The sequence below is a fragment of the Puma concolor genome, chromosome C2, assembly GCF_028749965.1.
Source record: "Puma concolor isolate L17-30 chromosome C2, mPumCon1.1.hap2, whole genome shotgun sequence".
NCBI classification, from domain to species: domain Eukaryota; kingdom Metazoa; phylum Chordata; class Mammalia; order Carnivora; family Felidae; genus Puma; species Puma concolor.
Genome location: NC_141675.1, coordinates 125,328,784 through 125,354,310, shown reverse-complemented (window position 1 = coordinate 125,354,310; position 25,527 = coordinate 125,328,784). Strand labels below are relative to the sequence as shown.

Genomic DNA, 25,527 nt, shown 5'->3' with positions numbered 1-25,527 from the left:
TTTTGTTGTCTGATTGCTGATGCTAGCACTTCCAACACTATGTTAAGCAACAACGATGAGAGTGGACATCCCTGTCATGTTTCTGATCTCAGGAGGAAAGCTCTCAGTTTTTCCCCATTGAGGATGATATTAGCTGTGGGCTTTTCATAAATGGCTTTTATGATGTTTAAGTATGTTCCTTCTATCCCAACTTTCTTGAGGGTTTTTATTAAGAAAGGGTGCTGAATTTTGTCAAATGCTTTTTCTGCATTGATTGACAGGATCATATGGTTCTTTTCTTTTATTAATGTGATGTATCACATTGATTGATTTGCAAATGTTGAACCAGCCCTGCATCCCAGGAATGAATCCCACTTGATCATGGTGAGTGATTCTTTCTATATGCTGTTGAATTCAATTTGCTAGTATCTTATTGAGAATTTTTGCATCCATATTCATCAGCGATATTGGCCTGTAGTTCTCTTTTGTTACTGGGTCTCTGTCTGGTTTTGGAATCAAAGTATGCTGGCTTCATAGAATGAGTCTGGAAGTTTTCCTTCCCTTTCTATTTTTTGGAACAGCTTGAGAAGGTTAGGTATTATCTCTGCTTTAAATGTCTGGTAGAATGCCCCAGGGAAGCCATCTGGTCCTGGACTCTTATTTGTTGGGAGATTTTTGATAACTGATTCAATTTCTTCGCTGGTTATGGGTCTGTTCAAGTTTTCTATTTCTTCCTGTTTGAGTTTTGGAAGTGTTTGGGTGTTTAGGAATTTGTCCATTTGTTCCAGGTTGTCCACTTTGTTGGCATATAATTTTTCATAGTATTCCCTGATAATTGCTTGTATCTCTGAGGGATTGGTTGTAATAATTCCATTTTCATTCACGATTTTACCTATTTGGGTCATCTCCCTTTTCTTTTTGAGAAGCCTGGCTAGAGGTTTATCAATTTTGTTTATTTTTTCAAAAAAACTAACTCTTGGTTTCGTTGATCTGCTCTACAGTTTTTTTAGATTCTATATTGTTTATTTCTGCTCTGATCTTTATTATTTCTCTTCTTCTGCTGGGTTTGGGGTGTCTTGCTGTTCTGCTTCTATTTCCTTTAGGCGTGCTCTTAGGTTTTGTATTTGGGATTTTTCTTGTTTCTTGAGATAGGCCTAGATTGCAATGTATTTTCCTCTCAGGACTGCCTTTGCTGCATCCCAAAGCATTTGGATTGTTGTATTTTCATTTTCATTTGTTTCCATATATTTTTTAATTTCTTCTCTAAGTGTCTGTTTGACCCATTCATTCTTTAGTAGGGTGTTCTTTAACCTCCAAGCTTTTCGAGGTTTTCCAGTCTTTTTCCTGTGGTTGATTTCAAGTTTCATAGCATTATGGTCTGAAAGTGTGCATGGTATGATCTGAATTCTTGTATACTTATGAAGGGCTGTTTTGTGACCCAGTATGTGATCTACCTTAGAGAATGTTCCATGTGCACTCGAGAAGAAAGTATATTCTGTTGCTTTGGGATGCAGAGTTCTAAATATATCTTTCGAGTGCATCTGATCCAATGTATCATTCAGGACCCTTGTTTCTTTATTGATCCCGTGTCTAGATAATCTATCCATTATTGTAAGTGGAGTATTAAAGTCTCCTGTAATTACCACATTTTTATCAGTAGGTTGCTTATGTTTGTGGTTGTTTTATATATTTGGGGGCTTTCATATTCGATGCATAGACATTTATAATTGTTAGCTCTTCCTGATCAATAGACCCTGCAATTATTATATACTGCCCTTATTAATCTCTTGTTACAGCCTTTAATTTAAAGTCTAGTTTGTCTGATATAAGTATACCTACTCCAGCTCTCTTTTGATTTCCAGTAGCATGATAGATAGTTCTCCATCCCCTCACTTTCAACCTGAAAGTGTCCTCAGGTCTAAAATGAGTCTCTTGTAGACAGCAAATAGATGGGTCTTGTTTTTTTATCCATTCTGATACCCTATGTCTTTTGCTTGGAGCATTTAGTCCATTTACATTCAGTGTTATTATTGAAAGATATGGGTTTAGAGTCATTGTGATGTCTGTGGATTCATGCTTGTAGTGATGTCTCTGGTACTTTGTGGTCTTCGCAACATTTCACTCACAGAGTCCCCCTTTGGATCTCTTGTAGGGCTGGTTTAGTGGTGATGAATCCCTTCATTTTTTGTTTGTTTGAGGAAACCTTTATCTCTCCTTCTACTCTTAATGACAGACTTGCTGGATAAAGGATTCTCGGCTGCACATTTTTTTCTGTTCATCACATTGAAGATTTCCTGCCATTCCTTCTGGCCTGCCAAGTTTCAGTAGATAGGTCTGCTACTATTCTTATGTGTCTACCTTTGTAAGTTAGAGCCTGTTTATCCCTAGCTAGTTTCAGAATTTTCTCTTTATCCTTGTATTTTGCCAGTTTCACTATGATATGTCATGCAGAAGATCGATTCAAGTTAACGTCTGAAGGAGTTCTCTGTGCCTCTTGGATTTCAATGCCTGTTTCCTTCCCCAGATCAGGGAAGTTCTCAGCTATGATTGGTTCAAATACACCTTCAGTCCCTTTCTCCCTCTCTTCTTCTTCTGGAATTCTTATGATATGGATTTTGTTCCGTTTGATTGCATCACTTAGTTCTCTAATTCTCCCCTTAAACTCCTGGATTTTTTTACTTCTCTTTTTCTCAGCTTCCTCTTTTTTCCATAATTTTATCTTCTAATTCACCTCTTCTCTCCTCTGCCTCTTCAATCCAAGCTATGGCCATCTCCATTTTATTTTGCACCTCATTTTTAGCGTTTTTTAATTCATCATGACTATTTTTTAGTCCCTTGATCTCTGTAGCAATAGATTCTCTGCTGTCCTCTATGCTTTTTTCAAGCCCAGCAATTAATTTTATGACTATTATTCTAAATTATTGTTCCCTTATATTGCTTAAATCGGTTTTGATAAATTCGTTCCTGTCACTAATTACTAGAGTTTCTTTTGAGGAGAATTCTTCCATTTCATCATTTTGGCTAGTGTCTGCAGTAGCTCCAAACTGCAGGGCACTTCCCCTGTGCTGTCCGGAGTAACTTGTGTTGGTGGGCGGGACTGCAGTCAGACCCGATATCTGCCCCCAGCCCACTTCTGGGGCCACAGTCAGACTGGTGTGTACCTTATCTTCCCCTATCCCAGGGGCAGGACTCACTCTGCAGTGGTGTGGCCCCTGTCTGAGCTACTTGCACACTGCCAGTCTTGTGGTGATGCTTCTATGGGATCTGGCCAAGGTCGTATTAGCCGGGGTGGATCCGCAAAGTGCACAGGGATGGGAGGGGCAGGCTTAGCTGGTCCCCTTCAGTGGTCCCCTGCGGGAGGGGCTCTGCAGCATTGGGAGGAAGGCAGGCCTGCCGGAGGGATGGATCCACAGAAGCACAGTGTTGGTGTTTGTGGGGTGCAAGCAAGTTCGGTGAAGGGAACTGGTTCCCTTTGGAATTTCAGCTGGGGGATGGAGGAGGAAAATGGCGCTTGCCAGCACCTTTGTCCTCCCCCATCCCCCAGCTCTGTCCTTCCGGGACTTAACAACTCTCCCTCCCAGCGTCCTCTCGCACTCCCCACTCTCAGAGAACGGAGCTGTTGACTTTAAGAATTCCAGATGTGGGGCGCCTGGGTGGCGCAGTCGGTTAGGCGTCCGACTTCAGCCAGGTCACGATCTCGCGGTCCGGGAGTTCGAGCCCCGCGTCAGGCTCTGGGCTGATGGCTCAGAGCCTGGAGCCTGTTTCCGATTCTGTGTCTCCCTCTCTCTCTGCCCCTCCCCTGTTCATGCTCTGTCTCTCTCTGTCCCAAAAATAAATAAACGTTGAAAAAAAAAATTAAAAAAAAAAAAAAAAAAAAAGAATTCCAGATGTTAAGTCCCGCTGGCTGTCAGAACTCATGCAGTCCAGCCCCTCTGCTTTTGCAAGCCAGACTTCAGGGGCTCTGCCTTGCCCAACAGGCTGCCCCTCCACTGCCCAGCTCCCTCCCAACAGTCCATGTAGTGTGCACCGCGTCTCTGCTCTTCCTACCCTCTCCCATGGGCTTCTTGTCTATGCTTGGCTCCAGAGAGTCCATTCTGCTAGTCTTCTGGCAGTTTTCTGGGTTATTTAGGCCAACGTGGGTGGAATCTAAGCAATCAGCAGGACAAGGTGAGCCCAGCATCCTCCTATACCACAATCTTCCCTGATCTCCTTGTGAAATGAAGTTTAGAAATACTAGGAAATAAAACATTTATTCTTTTTTTCAAAAAAATTTTAATATTAATTTATTTTTGAGAGAGAGAGAGAAAGAGAGAGAGAGAATGCAAGTTAGGGAGGGGCAGGGAGAGAGGGAGACACAGAATCTGAAGCAGGATCCAGGCTCTGACCTGTCAGCACAGAGCCCCAGTCGGGCCTCAAACCCACCAACCATGAGATATGACCTGAGCTGAAGTCGGACTCTTAACTGACTGAGCCACCCAGGTGCCCATAAACCTTTATTGTAATCAGTAGTAGCCAACCACACAAGATTGTCACTTTGTCTGTTTTATTTTTTTTTTAATTAAAGTACTTTTCATCCATAATAGCTTGGTATATATATTCTCTTTTCCTCATCTCCATCAATAAGATAATATCAAATAAGTTTAAATATGCCCTATACAGATGGAAATTTTAAATTTCAAATCTGTTAGCATCAATAAAGAAGTTTAATATTTTTAAATTTTATAGTTTGATATTTTTATTCTAACCAAAACTTAGTAGGAAGGCAATTAGTAGTAAAAAAAAAAATCGTAGCTAATTCACAATAGAATTCTTTTTTTTTTTTAATTTTTTAATGTTTGTCTATTTTTGAAGGATAGAGAGACAGTATGAGCTGGAGAGGGCAGAGAGAGAAGGGGACACAGAATCTGAAGCAGGCCCCAGGGTCTGAGCTATCAAGGCAGAGCCTGACACAGGGCTTGAACTCATGGGTTGTGAGAACATGACCTGAGCCAAAGTCAGACACTTAACTGACTGAGCTACCTAGGCGACCCATCAGAATAGGATTTTTATGACATCACTTTTCAATTTGCTAAAGCTAACATAGTAGGGTGAAGTTTATCTTTAGTCAACTTTTGTAACTTTTACTTGGCAATTCTGGAAATCAAACTCGTCTTTTAAGTGTAACACCACTTCTGCATTAGCTTCTTGGATTTGTTGAGCTAATGTGTCATCGGACCTATTCCTCAAACTGTTATTTTTCCATTTTTGAAGAGTAATGTTCTTGGCCAGCTCTGTATGATATAGACTAATGATTGGACTCCCCATCCTTTAACTGTTGTATCTGTAACACATTCCTTAATCGGCAAAGTCTGCTTTTGACAATTGAAAACATAAACATAACGGATAGGATAATGATACACACAAATCAATTAAATTGATTTGAGCTTGCAATGTTGATGCATCATTTAGTTTTGCAGACAGGTATCTTTAATCAGACAGTACAGGAGCTACTTTTGGCTCCCAGAGAACTTTTTTTAGGGCACTGAACCTCAAATACACTTTAGCACTACATTCATTTTAATAGTCAGTCGTGACGCTTGGATTTACAGGTGCTAATATTCAGTTATAATTTTGTCAGCAATTTAAAGCACTTTGTGAATTTTGCTTTTGAAAAGAAGAAAGAAATGTATCAGCCGTCACAAATCTCTCATACCCTGATACCCTATTCCCCCACCAAACCACAGATCTTTTATTAAATTCCACTATGCCTCTGTAGGAAATGTGAATAGTCATTGAAACTGGTTCAATGCCAGGATTTGAAAGCTGATACTTTGAAGAATGTACCCAGTATATATTAAATGAACACCAAACTCCCTGGCAATGAGAGAAATAATATGAGACGATGACACGGTTAAATTTAGAAACAGAATTCAAAATATCCCCTGGGTTTTCATTTCAAGGTCATTCACAGACACATTCTCATAATCCTGTGGAATTTCATCCCAGTTGGAATCCATTTCACGTGTGATGTAGTCTTTTATTTTTCAGTCTATTAAGATTTTTCCATATATACAAGAAAGAAAAACAGTATTTATTAAGTACCTACTATAGTCCTGAGATTATGCTAAATGCTTCCCTGTATATCTAATGATTACAAGAAGAATAATATTAGCTGATTTTTTTTTTTTGGTGGGGGGATACCTACTCAGGGAAAGACAGTTTACTAAGCAATTTTGCCTCTTGGTTATACTTTTTTCTCACCAAAAGTTCATGACTTTTACAAATGAAGAAATTGATGTTTACAAAGGTTTAAAAATTAATCCAAAGTGGCTGCTACTTTACTAAATGGCAGAGCAAGATTCGAACCTCAGTTACTTTGTCTTTAAAGCCCATATTCTCAAAAGAATGACAATACAAAGGTTTTGGAATCAGACTGTGTTTTAAATGTCTTCATTTGTGAATTGCTAATAATAATAATAATAATAATAATAATAATAATAATAATAGTACCTACACTAGAGGATTCTAGGGAGAATAAAATTAGTGAATAAAAATAAATTTTTTATAATGATAATGCCTGGAACATAGTAAACATTCAAAAAAACATTAGCTATTAGTATTTTTGTTTAATGATAAAAATAATTATTAGGTTGCTATATTCTAAATGTTAGTAATCTTTTCTTTATATATTTTTATCTTATTATTAGAAATACAAAGCATTAAAAATTCAAATATGTATATTCTCCTGTCATTCTAGCTTCCCAATACTTTAAGATAAGAAAGTTTGGGGATGCCTGGGGGGCTCAGTTAGTTAAGCATCCAACTCTTGGTTTTGGCCAAGGTCATGATCTCATGGTTGTGGGATCGAGCCCCATATTAGGCTTATGCTGAGTGTTGAGCCTGCTTAAGATTCTGTCTCCTTCTCTCTCTACCCCTCCTCTGTTTGCACTCTCTTTCTGTGTGTGTGTGTGTCTCTCTCTCTCAAAATACACATAAAATAAAATAAAATTACAAAGTTTGAAACATTTATGCTAAGTATTATTTAATAAATTTAGTATTTGGGGGATCTATGACCTATTATGTAAAATCAGCATGCCAGAAAAAATATTTCAAAACCCCACTAAAAGCAACGCCCACTAAAAGCTTTGCTATTTGATCCTCAAACCACTATTTCATTTTCAAAATGTTCATCATTCCAGAGGAAATAAGAAATTGAGTATAAGACATCATGTGAAACTAACCGCTATTCATTGTTCCCACCACACAGATAATGTTCTGAGAGTCACACACTGCTGTATTTTTTAAACCATCCCTAAAATTCTTTTCTCTCATATCCTTAATGGACTGGGAAAATTGTTCCTGTATTTTAAACTTCAATCTATTTCTCAATTTATTAGTTATGCATTATCTAATAGTAGCCAGTCAAAAGGTATTTTGGCAAAACACTTATCCATAAAATGACTGAGTTTTTAACAACGCCTTGACGAAAGAACTTTAAAGGCTGAAATCAGTCTCAGTTTAAAACAGCGATAACGGTATTTACCTGTTATTCCCTTCTTTAGACCTTTGTTTCCCAGTGAGGCAGATTGTTTGCCAAGAGCTGACCACTCTTGATGAAGTGTTTTTGTAGCTGACATCACTTAACCTCTCAAAATAGCAGTTTTATCCAAACTTACAATTAGTAGAAGGCTTTTGAAGTGCACTGAAACCTTAGCAAGGCTTCTCAGCAGGAGTTGGATCCTGAGAAGGCTTCTTTTACTAGACTTGGTCAGAAAAAGTGTCCTATTAATATTACTTTCTAGTCATGGTTGTGTTTTAAAGAAGTCAACACTTAAATGAGCTATTCAATCAATAATAGTTGCCTTTACAACATTAAGGTTGGTGCTGCAAGTACGATGTGGAAATCATTAGTGCTCTTCACCAACTCTTTCTGCTCTGGCTACCTGGTGGGATTTTCTTTCATGATTTCCCCTTTACTTGGCTTCCTCAGGTGAGCCCATGTGACTAGCTCTGGCCAAAGGAGTCATGAACACGAGTAACATGGACCACTTCTGGGCCAGAGCATTTAATTGACAGAGTTAGATCCTCATAAATCGTCTTTCCTGCTGCCACAGCATTCCAAGTAATAGCTACAACATACACATCAGCCTGGTCTCTGAAAGACAATGAACAAAACCCTCAACTGATCTGTACTGATTGTACACAGTAAGAAAAAAAAAATAAACATTTGCTGGGTTAACCACTGAGACATTTAGAGTTGTTTGTTACTATAGCATAATTAAGCCTATCCTGACAGATAAGCACAAGAATTACGAATGAAAATTTGTGGCCATTCTAAAGGCAAGCTGGCATTTTTAGAATGTTACATGTATAGTCTTTAATGATATACTTATTCTTATTGCAATAAGCTGCCAATTTTGTTTCATAGGAACTTATATATCCTAAAAGTGGATCCATGATTTATGCCATCAATACCTAATACTTTAGTAGTCACTATGAAGCAAGGAATCTCAATGAGTTTTTGTACTATCTTAAACTTTATTGTAAATATACACATGATTGTAACTAATATATTTTTTCACTTAGAGGAAGAAATAGAATTAATTGTCTTATAAATCAATTATTCCTTATATTCATTCGAAGCGATACTTCTTTAGATCATTTATTTTTCATGATAACTTGTATTGTGAAAATCAAAGTGAAAAAATGAAACATAATTACAGACAAATTGCTATTTGTCTATTTAACATTCTATTGCACAGGAGCACCAAGGTATGGTTACTCTCTTTGCTTTGATCAGAAGTAGTTCTGTCAAGATTCTTCATTTCCTGTAGTAACCCAATTGTAATTCATGCATATCTAAATCTTGCATGAGTTATTTTATATTTTTACTATATACCATATCCTAAAGTGACAAATCACCTATGTTTAGAATTTTTATGAAAGGAAATGCTTAAAAAATGTTTCTTAATTTTGTAAACATAACACTGAAGTTAGTAGAAAAGTCACACAGTTCAGCCTATTAAGTACCTCCCATATTTTAATGTATTTCAGTCTTATTTCCTCTTTATTTTAGGTTTTGCAGGCCTAACAGTGCCAGTAATTTCAGTCCATTCTGTTATGGCATCACTCTTAATCCCCAATCCTTTTCATGATCCATTTTAGGTACTTCTCCAATATTGGGCTATCACACATTCAAACAATGACCAAGTTTCAGAAATGACAGCTTATGATGATGTGTGATTATGTTGTGTTCAGAAAAGAACTTAAGCTTGTTGATTCTAAAAGGACTCATATTCTTTAATTTTATAGTTTTATAAGGCCTATTGGCTTAGGTATATTTTTTATAATAACCTAAACTAACAGTTTTTCTGAGAAAATATTTTGAAGTATTTAATTTTTCTTTCTCATCCATGCAATAACATGGTATTTTGGTCTGCAAAATGGTGTAAAATCAAATTTCCTGAATTAATGGACTTACAAAAATTACTGTAGCTCATAGCAAGGTGCACACTATGAAGCAAACTATCTTTTGGTTTTTAAAAAATAAAATCACTCCATCTTGGATGAGGCAACATAAGGTGTATGAAATTAATTGCACAACTAAAACTTGAAGTAAATTACTAAAATTTAGTTCTCTCATGGAAGGGTAGACAGCGATTTCCTTCAGAATATGTATCTGACTTTGGTTCAAATTCTTCTGTTATGCTGTACAGATGAAAGAAAAAACTATTTTTGTTCTAAATGATAGCATTAGATACTGAAACTGAACCCACGTGACTGGATACAGATTTCAAAGGATAATACACATCTGTGCACTAATGCATGCTCTTAAAACTCCACACCACAAGGTCAAATGAAAATACCAGTGACTATTTGCAATTCACTGTTATGTGACAAGACAGATGATGACATCTAATATTTTTATAATTTGTTTCTATGTAAATTTAAAATGTTAAATACAACACAAAAGCTATGTTAGCATATTGACTCATTTCTACTTTTACCTACTGATTAAAAAAAAAGAATCTCCCATCTCTATTATTTTTGAGTATAAATAATCCATGTGTATAAGAAATGACACCTAAGGTATATTCAGTTATCAACTACCTAGGATTTTGGAAAGTTGAAGTAACATAGATAGTTCAAAATTCTATGAAATAAAAACTTTATCATATGTTTTGAGTGGGATGAATTCTATTTTATTTACATAGCATATGCCAAATATAACCAAAGGAAGCAATTCAGAAAGGGCTAGGGTAATCAACCATGTAATACAATATTGCCATGGACAATCTACAAAATAGAGAATCTATGTACAAATAGTCATGAATGATAACTTTAGTCCACCTATTTTGAAACAATTTTGAGGTATTTATTGTAAAAGCATAGTATAGGAAATGTTAAACCATTAATGCAAAATTTAAATGTACAAATTAAATTGTAAAAGGTGAGGATGGGGGAAATTAAGTAGGAAATATCTGTTAGCTCAGTCTTTAGCCATATAAAAAGCCTTGGATATCAATCAAAAGATTGACAAATGAATATTTGCATGTGTTAATTTAAAGTATATATTTGCTCATGTATATGTAATTTTTTTTAATTTCCATATTTTCCAGAAATTTCAGTTAATCAATCAATTAGATTGCAGTTGTGTAAGGATAAGAGGGTGCCTAGTGCATTCAGAAATGATGATAGAGGAAAATAGAAGCAGTTGGGAATAAAATTTAGGTTCCAAGCAGAAGTGGATTTGCCATGTTGTTGATAAGGCCCCAGCTTCAAAAGCCCTGAACTAGAATGAGGCTCTTCCACAGCCCTGTATCTAACTTAGTATTCATGATTTTATTATTTTTTAAGTTTATTTATTTATTTTGAGAGAGAAAGAGGGAGAGCATGAATGGAGAAGGGGCAGAAAGAAAGGGAGAGAATCCCAAGCAGGCTGCACACCATCAGCACAGTGCCAGATGTCGGACTTAAACTCAGGAACACTGAGATCCTGACCTGAGCCGAAATCAAGAGTCAGATCCTTGTCTGACTGAGCCGCCCAGGCACCCCTTGTATTCATAATTTTAAATTCTTTTTTTCTGAAACAAGGCTCCCAAAATTATATAAGCCTGATGTCCCATAAAGCTTGGATTGGTTCCTGGCTTTAAGTTTTTGGCAGTTTAAGAAAAATGTACTTGATCATACAATACTTAATAATAGGGAAATTTCCAGTTAATCAAGACCAGTTAATCAAGTAAATTTCCAGTTAATTTCCAGTTAATCAAGTAAATATTTCTTCTAGTTGATATGCTCATACAGAAATTTACTATTAAATACTTCATGTAAAGTCACTGAAAAAATAAAATAAAGTTATAGTCCCTTGGAAATCATGTCACAAATGGCAATATATCACAGAGATATGGAACATTATTTTACCTACGGTGTTTCTTTGTATAAGCAGCAAGGGCATGCTATTAAAGCATATTGCACATACTGTTCTTTTTTCAGGATGGCACAAAGGAACCCTGGAGTCAAGTTTGCTGGAAAGTTTGTTATGGGGTAGGGGGTGAAGAAGAATAATAGCAAACTCAAGAGGTAGGGCAGAAAATAAAATAGAAAGAGATGAGCTAGAAGAACAAACACATTGTGTACAGAAAGGATATTATCCAGTCACAGTAAAGTAGAAAGATGAACTATCTTGTGGAACTGCAAGATTCAACAAGTTGTGTACAATTTTCCATTACCATCATGCATAAAATGAGAGCAATAAAATTAAAGCATTAATAGTTATATGGAAACAAGATTTTCAGTACAACGAACTGACAAGATGATATGAAGGTAATTGGTCATGAGAATATTTAGCAATTGTAATGGTTGTCTTTAAAAAATTGCTTTACCATAATTAAATTACAAAAAGTAATTGTTTCATTGCAGCATATTCCTATATACCATATTAAAGAAAACAATAACTACTTCAAACAGTATGAATATTATTTCCCAACAATTATTATTCAAGTCAGGATTTCTTCATTGCTGTGTTACTGATGCATTGAGGGTGTCTGACATATACCAGCTTCTCAATAAATATTTTTAGTAAATTAAAAAAGCACTCATGACACTAGAGACATTTAAAATGTAGTTTTGTTATGAAAGGCATAATATGAGTATACATATACTTACTGTACACAGTAATTATTTAAAAAGGACTCTGTGTGTAATAAACTATATATACATAACAAAATCACAACTCTATATTATAAATTTAATATATTATAAATTTTTACCTAGTCATTATAAACATAAGTTGCACTATACAACCAAAAATTCGCTTGGAGAATGCTCACAATAAAAGGTGATTCTGATTGTTTGCATCACTTTACAGAACCATCCAAAGTAGGGGCGCCTGGCTGCCTCAGTCAGTTGAGTGTCTGACTTTGGCTCAGGCCATGATCTCACAGTTCTGACAGCTCGAAGCCTGGAGCCTGCTTCGGATTCTGTGTCTCCCTCTCTCTCTGACTCTCCCCGGCTCACACTGTGTCTTCCTGTCTCTCTCAAAAATAAATAAACACTAAAATAATAATAATAATAATAATAATAATAATAATAATAATAATATAACTATCCAAAGAAGCTGATAATCTGGCTTCATTTTCTTGCACAGCAAGTGGAGATATTTAGAATTATTTGCTAGACTCTAGAAAAGCACTAAAACTTGGGACAATTTTTTATAGAATTAACAATCGAGGTATCTAACATTTAAGAGCTTCATCAACAGCTTCACTTGGGAAACTCTAGAGAACTGTTTCTTAATGATAACTTTCTTTTTCTTTGTACCTCCATACTCCCAAAAAATAGTCTTGAAGGGTAAGGGAACTCAGAAAAGAACTAAAACTAAAACTACTTCAGAAGTGTGTGTAGAAAGCAGAAATGTAATGTCACAGTCATACTCATCTGTCCTGGCAATAATTGGTGTTTATGCTTATTACATGGTAGTGTTTATCTAAACATTCCCTGGCAGAATCAGTTTGTGACCCTCTATTCTGTATTTGAGTCCTTGTCTAGTGCCAGCAGCTTTGAATTCTGCCTTAGACATTGTAGAATAAATTAAATAAATAAGTTAAAGGTATGGAATAAGCTAAAGTAAATAAATAAATAAATAAATAAATAAATAAATAAATAAATAAATAAATAAATAAAATAAAAATGAATCAGTGCTGAAATTCAGAGACTTTTAGTTAGGATAATGATTTCCTATTTAAGTTTTTATACAGTAAAGATTTATTTATCAATCCATCTGTTTATCCTTCAGGCTACAGACAAACTCTAGATATGATCAACAAAGAAAGAGTAGAAAGATAGAAAGTATTCTTTATCATTTGTATATCCCATTTACTAGTTAAAACAATATATCATTATGTATGTTTGAGTGATAAAAACACATTAATAAATTACCACTTGATCAGCCATTTGAACTTTTGAATTTAGTTACCTCATTACTAAATTTACAGTTTGGTAAAGTGATTCTTATGCGCACACCAGTTGATTTACTATAATTTTCTAATTTTGAGTTATGGAGCATGATAAGCTATGCGTTAAGTTATATAAGTAGAACATAATTATTCTTGCCTATACAATAATTAAAACTTTGGGAAATATTTTATGGACATTTTAATTACCATTATTTTAAGGAAATTATAGATGTTTGGGAATAAGAATAAACAATAACAAGAGGATTTTCTATATCTGAGATAAAATGTTTTTGGTTTAAAACAAAGAAGAACTAGAAGTACATCATTCTGTATATTATTGACCATAATTGTTGAATCTTAAAAGGAAAGATCAGGCTCTTAAAGAGAATAATCAGTGAAAGTAAAGTGCTGCTTAGGTGCAAGAAAAAAGATAAAGCACAAGAGCAAGTATAGATAGGGCAGGGAGCACACACATTAGAAATAATCTAAGGGCTAAAAGTAGGTACTTTCCTGAAGCAAATACAGAATTAATCAAAAGACTGACATCTAATTATAGGAAAGTCCTGGGATAACAAATATAGAGGCCTAAGAAAAATAAGAAAATTAGCATTTAATCTGAAAGGGTTAAACCTGGCCTTGATTATCTTAGAAATTGAAATGGAAATTTTCCTCCCTGACTATAATGAATCAGCCCTCAAGTCTGAAGCTGTTCAGGACCAAGGACAAAGACAATTCAATACAGCCACATAGATTTTCTCATCTCACTTGTCTGAGAATCATATATAATCATATAGCTGGAAATGACTTTAGAAATCATCCATCCCAACTCCTTTACTTTACAGATAAGAAAACTGAGGCACAAGGTTATTGGTAACTTTTCGAGTCACTCTATTAATAAGGGGTAAACTTCAGTTTAGAATCTAAGTCTACTTTTATACCTGGTACAGTGTTCTCTGAATCATACAAATATATAGAATCACATGTGCAGAAGATTGTGAGTGCTTGTTTTCATATTAAAAAGTAATTCATAGTTGGCTTTTGTGGATGTATTTGTAGGTGTGCTCTCACATGCGCGAGCGCATGTGTGTGTGTAGAGGTTAATATTCTAAATGAACGGAGAGACCTTTTTCTGAATACCCCACTCTAATCACAAGTGACTATGTTTCAGACCAAACATCTAATTTTGGTGTGTTCATTTGGAAATGGTCAAAAGAAAGCTGCCCAAATTCAGAATATCTCCTCGGTTTTTCCTTTGGTTAGCAGCATTTTATTTTTATTTTATTTTATTTTATTGTATTGTATTTTTATTTTATTTTATTAATTTTTTTTTATTTTATGTTATTTTAGAGAGAAAGAGCAAGTGGAGGAGAGGGCAGAGAGAGAGAGAGAGAGAATCTCAAGCAGTCTCCATGCTCAGCACAGGGACTGACACAGGGCTCAATCCCATGATCCTGGGACCATGACCTGAGCTGAAATCAAGAGTCAGACCCTCAACTGACTGAGCCACCCAGGGGCCTCTGGTTAGCAGTATTTTAAATTTTTTTTTTTTCAACGTTTATTTATTTTTGGGACAGAGAGAGACAGAGCTTGAACGGGCGAGGGGCAGAGAGAGAGGGAGACACAGAATCGGAAACAGGCTCCAGGCTCTGAGCCATCAGCCCAGAGCCTGACGTGGGGCTCGAACTCACGGACCGTGAGATCGTGACCTGGTTGAAGTCGGACGCTTAACCGACTGCGCCACCCAGGCGCCCCGTGGTTAGCAGTATTTTAAATAGTTACTTGCTATTTTGTTCTCTTTATTCTGCAATTTTCTTGTTTGATATCTGGGACCTCTTCTATATTTGTCATTTCTGGGTGTTCTATGTTTTTTGCATTGTTTTTAATTTGTAAATAGTTATGCTGACTTATTTTTTTCTTCTTTTTATCTGAAGGTTTGGTCAAGAAGAGTTAGAATTTATAAATATTAAACTATTTTTGAGATTTTATGAGAAAAAAATCAATGAGGGAAAAGTCTACTTTTAAGCAGAAATATCAAGAGGAATTAAAGGTTAAGTTCAAGTGATAGTATAAGATCCAGAGGTTTGTTTTATGACCTATACAGTCATTCAAATAGTAAAACAAATTGGGAATTGAAATATGAATCCTAATTTGGAAACATTTTTTTAAGAAAAACTTTTACCTGCTTAGGTAATATTACAACTACTTGGTATAGTGTAAAGATTATGAACTTTGGAGTCTGAATGACCCATTCTATAATGTTCAGAATATTTCTTAGCTTCCCTCAGTCTCAGTTTCTCTTTTTGAAAAATAAAAATATACTTTTGGATAGCATTAAAGCACACATGTAGGCATATTAATTCTCCCTGATGCAGACCCCTAAATAGCTGAAGAAATCTTATGTATGATCTAGAGTTAACTATTATGAATCTGCCCAGCTCCTGCCATTGTGATAAACTCCAAGAGCCAGGGGATTAAGTCTTATTTTAGACATAGACTCCCCCCCCCCAAAAGGAATCTGGTAGAATCTTAGGGGGTTTTAGACTTTCTCTTGCCCTAAATAAGAATTTGTGCCTTTTTCTCTGTGGATCTCTAATTTTTTTATTCTTCAGCCCTTGCTATCTCATCATACCTTCCTGTGGGTTTTTGGAAGGGATTTAGCTGTTGAAATATACCTGACTATTGACAAAGAAGCTTTCCTTCATTTTATACAGAGTACCATTTCTGTTTCTACATGTCAAGCTATTACTGACTGATAGTAAAGAGACACTGTGGAAGTCACACACAGTTCACATACATTCCATAGATTATAATAAAGTTAAATAAACATTAAAATTTTAAAAAAATATGCATCGTTTTCTTAATGAAGAGGTTCTGGGAAAATCAAACAAAAACCTTTAATAAGAAAAAGATACAAATATATATTATATGTCCATAAATGCTAATATTTGCTTCTGTGTACTTTACTCACATATCAATTATTATATTGAAACAATTTGAGACAAAAACTTTTGTGATTTCCCTTGATTATAGATTGCATACGTACATAAACTCATTAGAATTTCCCCATAGATCTCAGTTCTCTTCTTGAACTTCACAGGTATAATTGTTGAAAAGTTTGTTTGTTTGTTTTTTTCTTATATTCAGCCAAAATCTGTTTCCCAGAACCTCAACTCACTGATAATTTTGACAGTCACTAAGTCCTGGGAGTCAATAAAAATGGGGACACATTTTATCTTCTCTGGAAATACAGACAATCTAGCTGATAGTTTTGTGCTTTAGTTCCCTTTTCTGTAAAATGGCAATAGCAGCATATATATTATGCTGAGCGTGAAATGTAGTAATGATTTTCTACATGTCAGTTCATTCCATCCACTCCTCTTTTTTCCCTGCCTCAGAAAGTATCTCCTATTGTTGAAGATGGAAATGGCTGAAACAATTAATAAACAAAATGTCAGTATGTAATTAAGCATTAAATTGCTGCTGTATTTAAAATATACATATTAATTTGTGGGACATATAATATGCATGTTGTGGATTTAATTTAGAAATCAATACTTTTGTTGTTGTTGTTTACTTATTTATTTTGAGAGAGACAGAGTGCAAGCAGGGGAGGGGCAGAGAGAGGGGAAGGCAAAGAGAATCCCAAGCACTGTCAGTCCAGAGCCTGATGTGGGGCTCAAAACCACAAACTGTGAGATCATGACCTGAGCTGAAACCAAGAGTTGGCCTCTTAACTGACTGAGCCACCCAGGTGCTCCAGAACTCAATACTTTTTAAAAATGTGATTATGTTCCTCTGTGATACTTGGATGTTCTTCTGTGTTTTTTCTTTTTTCTTTTCTTTCTTTCTCTGTCTATGCACGTGTCTTTTAACTACTTCTCTCTCTCTTCTCTATATCCAATCAATGACCCAATCATATTGATTATATCCCAGTATTGTTACACGTTTGAGCCCCTATTTTCTCTTCTAGTTGTTGCTCTAGTCCAGACCCTTGTTAACCCTTTCCTGAACTATAGCATTCTATTCCCAACTGGTCTATTTGGCACGAGTTACGTCCTTCTTCAGTTCATCCTATATATTCTAGCTGGTTTAATTTTCCTGAGCAAAATTCAGACCAAGATAATGCATTGCTCAAATACTCTCAATATTTCATATTTTTTTCATGTTCTTGAATTAAGTTCAAGTACCTTTTCTTGGAAATTAATATTATCTAGATAAAGCTTCACTCTGACTTACTCCTGTTTTACACTTTCTTCACTACCCTGCTTAACAAACCCTAAGGCCCTGCCAAATTTGATATTTGCTCCTTTCCTTTTGCACTTTATAACTCTTGCCTTTGAGCAATGGTTACCTATCATCTCATATTGTCCTTCCCTCTTTCTATACTTTTTACCATCTTTAAATGCTTACACCAGATATTACCTAAATACCCCTCTCTTATTTGTGCTCCTACAGCTCACCGTGACCATTTTAGAACACTTATAATCTTTTGACCTGTTTGCATGAACATGTTTACTCTCCCCAGCTGTATTATAAACTGCTTGAAAGTTGTCTTTATGTAAGGCACCTAAGTTAGAGTTTTAAACCTGTAGATGACAAAAATATTGCTTTTGAAGTCTCCAGAGTCACTGCGATTTGGAACAGCAGAGTTTGTTTCATAAGGAAGGACAGTCTTTGAGTTGGACAGCAGGGAATTTAAGGGAAGACTTTTCCCAACAGAAGTTTGTATAATGGAAGGCAATTACCCTGAGTAAAGACTTGTGTTGAGGGTAAAGTTGGAAATAAATCCAAGTACTTATAAAGGAGTCTCATCATAGAGATCTTGAAAAACAGAAGAGTTTAAAAAGGCAAACGATGGTAAAATAAAAATATTATATCAGGAGTCAGGAGACCAGTCACAATTTAACTTCTGATAGGTTAAGACTTTAATAATGATTTTTATGAACCTCAGTTGCTAGTGTGTGAAATTAACAGATAAGATTCAATAGTTTCTAGTCTCTTCTAGCTTTAAAATTTAAATTTCTTTAGCCTATAAAGAAATAATGGGCTACATTATGTTTTTGGGCAATTAGTGGCATATAAAAGCAGTAGTTAAGGAAGATAGGAAAAAGATCAATGAAGATTTAAAAAAACTTTATAAATATAATATTTTAGCTACTTTATTCTATATAAGTAAAAATATTTAATAACTTTGGAGACATCTGTAATCATATAAATAATGTGTTACAAGTTAGTGAGTGTATATCCTAATTTTTGTCAGTTTACCATTTACTAGTTGAATGTTCAAAGTCCTTAATTTAGAACCATAATAGTCTGAAGGGGTCACAACTGTTATGCAGACCAACACTCAAATTATCCCAGACAAATGAGGTTCTATCTTTGATTTTAAATACCTCAAGGCAAATGGCACAGTCTTTTCCTGGCTCAAATAGATCCAATTACCTCTAATGACCCCGTTACAGTTTATTGAGTGTCTGTGATCCAGGTGCTTTTGCTGAAGCCTAGAGTAAAATTTTATATCATTTTGTGAAACTCCTGGACAAAATGAATAAAAATTACTGAGACCTTTTCTTACAAAACCATTTTTTTAAATGTGAATATTATTGAGAACCTACTGTGTGAAAGAGATGTGCTAGGCCCCACAGAGAAGCCAAAGATGAGTAAGACAGCCTTTGATCTGAGGGAGCTTGTAGTTTGCTAAGATGCAGGAAATATGCAAAATAGAGCTTCTGAAGGACTGACAGGTGGCATTCAGTAAATGACAAGTCAAATAATGCAGAAGTTAGACTATGGTGTGTACTACCAGAGAAATACAAAAAGCAATGGGAACTCGGTATCCTAGATTATATATGGAGAGAGAGGAAGACACAGAATCTGAAGCAGACTCCAGGCTCTGAGCTGTCAGCACAGACCCCAACACGGGGCTCAAACCCACGAACCATGAGATCATGACCTCACCCCCAGTTGGACGCTTAACCAAGTGAGCCACCCAGGTGCCCTAATGTTTGTTTTTACAAGTCACAGATTTTTGGGATGCTTGTTATCTAGCATAATTGTAGCCATCTTTGACTAATACATGCATTATTTTGTAATATTTTGATAGCTATGTTTCCTAAATAATGGTAAAATATAAATGGGGTGTTAGGAACAGGAGATTTGTTGTAATAAGTTAAGTGTTGATTAAATGTCTCAAAATAAATATATCTCAATAAAGGTAATAAGATTTTAGTAACTAAAAATATAATCTTCTCTAGAAACCATTTTATTCTCATTGGACCCACAAGAAAGTTGAATCTGAAAAAGAGATTAGGATACACAGTATTTATATAAGAAAACTGTAAATCATTTGAAAGTTTCTGCTTTTCAAACTAACATTTATACATGTCCCCTTCTTAAATTAAAGCACAGCATGAAAAATTGCTTGTAGGGGCCCCTGGGTGGCTCAGTCAGTTGTGCGTCTGACTCTGGCTCAGGTCATGATCTCATGGTTTGTGAGTTCAAGCCCCACATCAGGCTCCGTGCTAACAGCTCAGAGCCTGGAGCCTGCTTCGGAATCTGTGTCTCCCTCTCTCTCTGCTCCTCCCCCACTTGTGCTCTATCTCTCTCTGCCTCTCAAAAATAAATAAATGTAAAAATAAAAAAAATTCCTTGTATATTTATACCATTCATCACCTGTGCATTTTAATCCCTTTGTAATTTAGTTACGAGGGATCATGATGCAAGGCATAAATTGCCTTTGTTCTGATGGGGACTTATTTGGAATAAGTGGCCAAAAGATGTAACTATATATTAAAGTTTTGTAACTTTTAAACTATGTATAGATAGGGGCCCATGGGTGGCTCAGTTGGTTAAGTGCCCAACACTTGATTTCAGCTCAAGTCATGATCTCACAGTTCATGAGATTGATCCCTGTTTTGGGCTCTGCACTGACAGCATGGAGCCTGCTTGGGATTCTCTCTCTCCCTCTGCTTCTCTCTGGCTCACTCTGGCTTCACTCTGTCTCTCAAAATAAATGAATAAACTTAAAAAAAAAAAAAAAAAACTATGTACAAATACTTGGCAAGAAAAAGTTGCAATGTCATATAAGGATATACTTAGGAATTATAGACCCAACTGAATAAATTCCTCAATTCTAATGGATGGCCTATGCAATTCAAATAAGCTCATCTAATTTTTTTAGCATGAGTATGTGTGTGTGTATATATATATATATATATATATATATATATATATATATATACACATATATATATGAATATAAAGTTGTGTAATTATAGAGTGAATATTTCCATTTCAGATGTCAAAGACATCCTGTCAAAAGCCAAGAACTATGAGTAAGTGGATGAAAATACTTTGCTTCATAAACAAGTTGGCCTATTTTTTTTAGCCTACTTCTTTAAAGAGACAATTTCCTTTTATAGGTAAGATAGTAATTGTTGAATAATTAAAATATATTTCACAATAAGTCAGTAAGACATAAAGGACATCAGGACCATTTTGTTTCAACAAGACTAAAACCGTTTTCTACATATTTGTCTATCAATATGTAAAAAACTCATTAAGTAGATGTTTTATTATTATGCATCTCTAATTCAAATTTCTCAGTTGCAGGAAGAAAACCTTTTTGAAAATATTTTGAATAGTTCCTTAGCGAAAGATTTTTGTCTACTAAGATTTCCACTTTAAAGTTGAGGTTATGATGTAGAACTGATTTAATATAGGTTATATTTAGTTAGTTGGTTAATTCCTGGATGTAAAAAGAAATAATTATAGCTAGACATTTCACTTTTTTAAGCATACATAGTTTTCTTGGATTTGAAACATCATAGTTACTTGGGATTTGTTTTTTTTTGTTTCCTTGCAAAATCGTAATAAGCTACCTCTATCCATCTTCCAATTAAGTACAAATATCTATGTAGTTTTGTAATTAGTTATACATATTTTTTAAATAAATCTTTCAGCACCTAAAACAACATAATTAGGGACAAAGAATATCAACTTAACTAATGAACATAGAGTTGAAAAATAGAATTCTGAAAAATTAAATGAACTCTTGCTTTGCATGTCAGTGAAAACCTTTTGTTATTTTCTGGCAGGTATCTAGATAGACAGAGGCTTTCCCATGTATTTACAGAACTGTGCAAAACCCAATTAGTTCTTTAGCTTTACCAACATCTGTTCTTTCCTGAGAAATTATTCCAAATAATTCTTAAGCAGAAAGTTATTCACATTATAAAAAGTTCAAGAATACTTTAGCTTAGTTTTATTTTGGGCTTTGTAAAGGCAGACAGAAACTGTCACAGACACCAGCTTTAGATAAAATCTACAGTACATTAAGCCTGGTGCTTCACCCACATTATAAAGACCAATAGCCAAGCTAATGGAGAGAAACTGCATGTACAAAAAGTCAAAAGAAGAAAATAGATGAGAAATAAAATGTCAGAAGTGTATGAACATGTTTACATTTCAGATTGCATGTAAATCTAGCATTTAATTTATATAGTTGCTGCATTGTGCTGTATTGTTTCAAGTGTAATAATCATCTTCTTGACTATGATGTAAACTCCTTGAAGCAGGCCTTGTGTTTATAGTCCCTTTGTAGTCCTTAAAAGAGCTAAGCCTAGGGCGCCTGGGTGGCGCAGTCGGTTGAGCGTCCGACTTCAGCCAGGTCACGATCTCGCGGTCCGTGAGTTCGAGCCCCGCGTCAGGCTCTGGGCTGATGGCTCAGAGCCTGGAGCCTGTTTCTGATTCTGTGTCTCCCTCTCTCTCTGCCCCTCCCCCGTTCATGCTCTGTCTCTCTCTGTCCCAAAAATAAATAAATGTTGAAAAAAAAAAAATTTAAAAAAAAAAAAATAAAAAAAAAAAAAAAAAAAGAGCTAAGCCTAATGCTGAACAACCATTAAATTATTATTGATAAATTGATTAAGATCATAATTCAAATTTGATAGGACAATGCAGTGTTAGATTGTTAATTGCAAACTGCACAACTGTTAGGAATTCAAGTTGAATTGACACGAATAGCTTTAGGTTACCCCGACATTGTTTATTTATTTCTAATTTTAAGATTGCTCTAACTTTATGGCTAATGACTAAAATTTGTAAAACAGTTTTCACTGTAGTTAAAAAATATTTCCCATGTAAATGTGGTCTGTGTACTTCTTTTTTATTATATTTTATTTTTCCTTTGGTTTTGTGCAAAAAGAAAAGATACATTATATGCTCTTTAAGCATTGCTTTCCTCCCTTTCAGACACACATTAAATCTGATGAAGTGAGAAGACTCCCATTTTGATAATCCTTTTATCTTCACTCTCCAACTAAAGTTAAGGAAGAAAGAACTATTGGCATTCAATAAAGAATGATGGGAACCCCCGCTTTCACTTGCTCTGACCCCACATAGGAACAGAAGTAAGTCAAAGAAAGTCATAATGACACATAGTTTTCATTGCTATGTGATATTTCAAAGTTAAAGGAGAGAGGTAATACAGAGGGTATACTCTCTCTTAGACTCATATCTTTTCACAAGGTTCCCAACCAGGATATGATTATAGAAGGACTATCCTCTCTTCTAGGGACCACACTGTATTTGTAGGAAAATTCTAGTAGACGTTGACATTGTGATTCTGTGTATTTAAGTGTTGTAGCTTTGTTTTAGGCATAAGTGATTGAATCTGGCTGTAACCCAGCCTGTATCAGATTACTTCACTGGAGTTGAGTGGGTTTAGAACTCACCTCTCCTCTCTTTGGGTCCTATGGTGGGAGCTGCACACTCTTGTTGAGACAAAGATGACCTAAGATATGTTTCTAAGTTGTGAGTTATTTTTACACAACCTTGTGATAAGGAGTATGATCTTTACAAAAGGAGCAATGGTCTTTATTAAATAGGTTGTCTAAGAGTATTACTGGAGAAGGGTGTCTTTGGTGACTGTATTGTTGGTTATATCTGACTCTAATTCACGGGATATTGCTTTGAGAAAACTATTGCTAATAGTCCCTAGACTATCAGTGACATTTCCTGTGTTACTAATCATAGAAAAGCTGCCATAATTTCAATGTACACATCTTCCTTGACTTATGATAGGGTTATGTCCTGATAAAACCCTGATAAATATTGTAAGTTGAAAATATCATTAGTTGAAAATGCATTTAATATACCTAACCTACTGAATAGCATAGCTTAGCCTAGTCTTTTGAATGTGCTCAGAACACTTACATTAGCCTGCAGTTGGGCAAAATCATCTAATGCAACGCCTATTTTATAATTAAATGTTGAGTATTTCATGTAATTTATTGGATGTTGTGTTGAAAGTGAAAAACAGAATAGTTGTGTGGGTGCAGCATGGTTGTAAATGTATCAGTTGTTTACCCTCATGATCCCATGGCTGACAGAGCTCCGACTCACTGCCATTGCCGAGCATCACTAGAAAGGATTGGACTGCATGTTACTAGCCTGGGAAAAGATCAAAATTCAAAACTCAAAATAAAGTTTCTACTAAATGTGTATCAATTTCACACTATCATAAAGCTGAAAAATCATAAGTCAAACCATTGTAAGTTGGGGACCATCTGTACAGTAAGTGGCATATAACTAACATTCTTGTTTATATGTGAATTTCACATGTTTTATCTTTTGGCTTATTGGACATAGGTCAGTGAAAAGTAAGCATTGTTAGCACTAGGGAGTTTTCCACATGTTATGTCTTTAAACTCAATGAATCACTGTAACATCCAAACTGGCATTGTACTATTTATACTGTCTAATCAGGAATATAATTTCACAACATCGAATTTGCAGCACAACCATAGCATTGCAATTTAGCACACATTTTGTTAATGTGCTTTGTATCCCATTAAAGTCTCATCTTCACAGCCCAGTGCCATATGTTACCGGGTCTAGAGTAAACCTCTTACTTAAAGAGGAAATAAATGGGAGTAAAATTACAATGTGACATATGCTATTGGTTACCTACCAACAACCAGTCCTCTCTTCTTCCCTGATCAAACCCCAATTTTGTTCAAGTTTGGGAAAAATGTGCTCAGGAAAGATGAGTTCACTTCTAGCTCAGGTATGAAATATGAAGGATATCGCCATAGTATCATTCCCCTTTCAACCAGAGATTCATTTGGAATTTGTATGTAACTGAGTTTTGGCCAAGAGGACATGAAAAAAAGTCTGTTGCAAGGCTTCTGGAAAAAGTATTTTTCCTGATAAAGAAATACGCGTTAAGGAGAAAACTCCTCAGTTCCCTTTCCTTTCCAGCCTTTGGATGTTGTTATGAGGATTTAATGCATAGAGTTACTGCTGCCTAAGGGGTTGGGGATGAGGAAGTTTGTGACAGGCAGAGCAAGGCAAGGTTACTTGCCAGAGGTTAGAACGAGCTTAGGTACTTTAAGGCATTGTTAGGCTGCTGAGCCAATGCTTAGATCTGTTTCTCGCTGGACTTCCTCCTGAATGTCATAATAAATGTCCTTATTGTTTAAGCCACATTTAGCAGGGTCTTCTGTTACTTACAGACAAAAGCATTCCAGCTGATAAAAGAAGTTAGTTAAAAGAATGCAGTTCGTACCATTGTGGTTGCTTTTCTCACAGGCAGAGGTAAGGCAAAGAGAAGAGCATTTCTGGTTTACTAATGAGCTTTTTGTAGATCTGGTAGTTTACAGCTTGAAATGTATTCCCCCCACAGAAAATGTTATAAATGGTGTCCAGGTTCCCAAGGTAAACCCATAAGGCCTATTTAATCCAATAATACCACAAAATCTGTATGGTCTAGGAGAATTGAATCACCTTGAAAAACAATGTTTCCTTTGGGATGAAAATGTATTCAAGAAAAAAAAAAATGAATTCAGAGATCCAGCTTGGCAAACAGAAAATAATTACCCCAACATTAACAAAACTGAGGACTTCTCTTCGTTATGGATAGAGTAGTGGGAAGATTTATTAACCCATATCCCAAAAGGCAGTGGTAATACCTGTTGCCTGAGAGTCAGCCTGAGAGGGGTCAAAGGAGCAGGATAGAAGCTTGGCAAGTGGGAGGGCTAAATGTTTTCTTTCCCCTCTACCTCTAGTTTCAGGAATTTACCTGCCTGTTTCAATTGCTATGCTACTATTTCTAATA

The 25,527-nt window shown here is 35.4% G+C and overlaps 1 long non-coding RNA gene across 1 annotated transcript in view; it reads left to right on the top strand.

The window, feature by feature from the left end:
• The window catches only part of LOC147577526 (uncharacterized), a 60,346-nt gene extending 35,448 nt beyond the window's left edge, over positions 1–24,898 (top strand). Inside the window, exons 3-4 of the long non-coding RNA XR_015240369.1 lie at positions 20,710–20,746; positions 22,662–24,898. This is a non-coding gene — a long non-coding RNA (uncharacterized LOC147577526). The remainder of the gene's footprint in view (positions 1–20,709; positions 20,747–22,661) is intronic.
• The last annotated feature ends 629 nt before the right edge of the window (positions 24,899–25,527 follow it).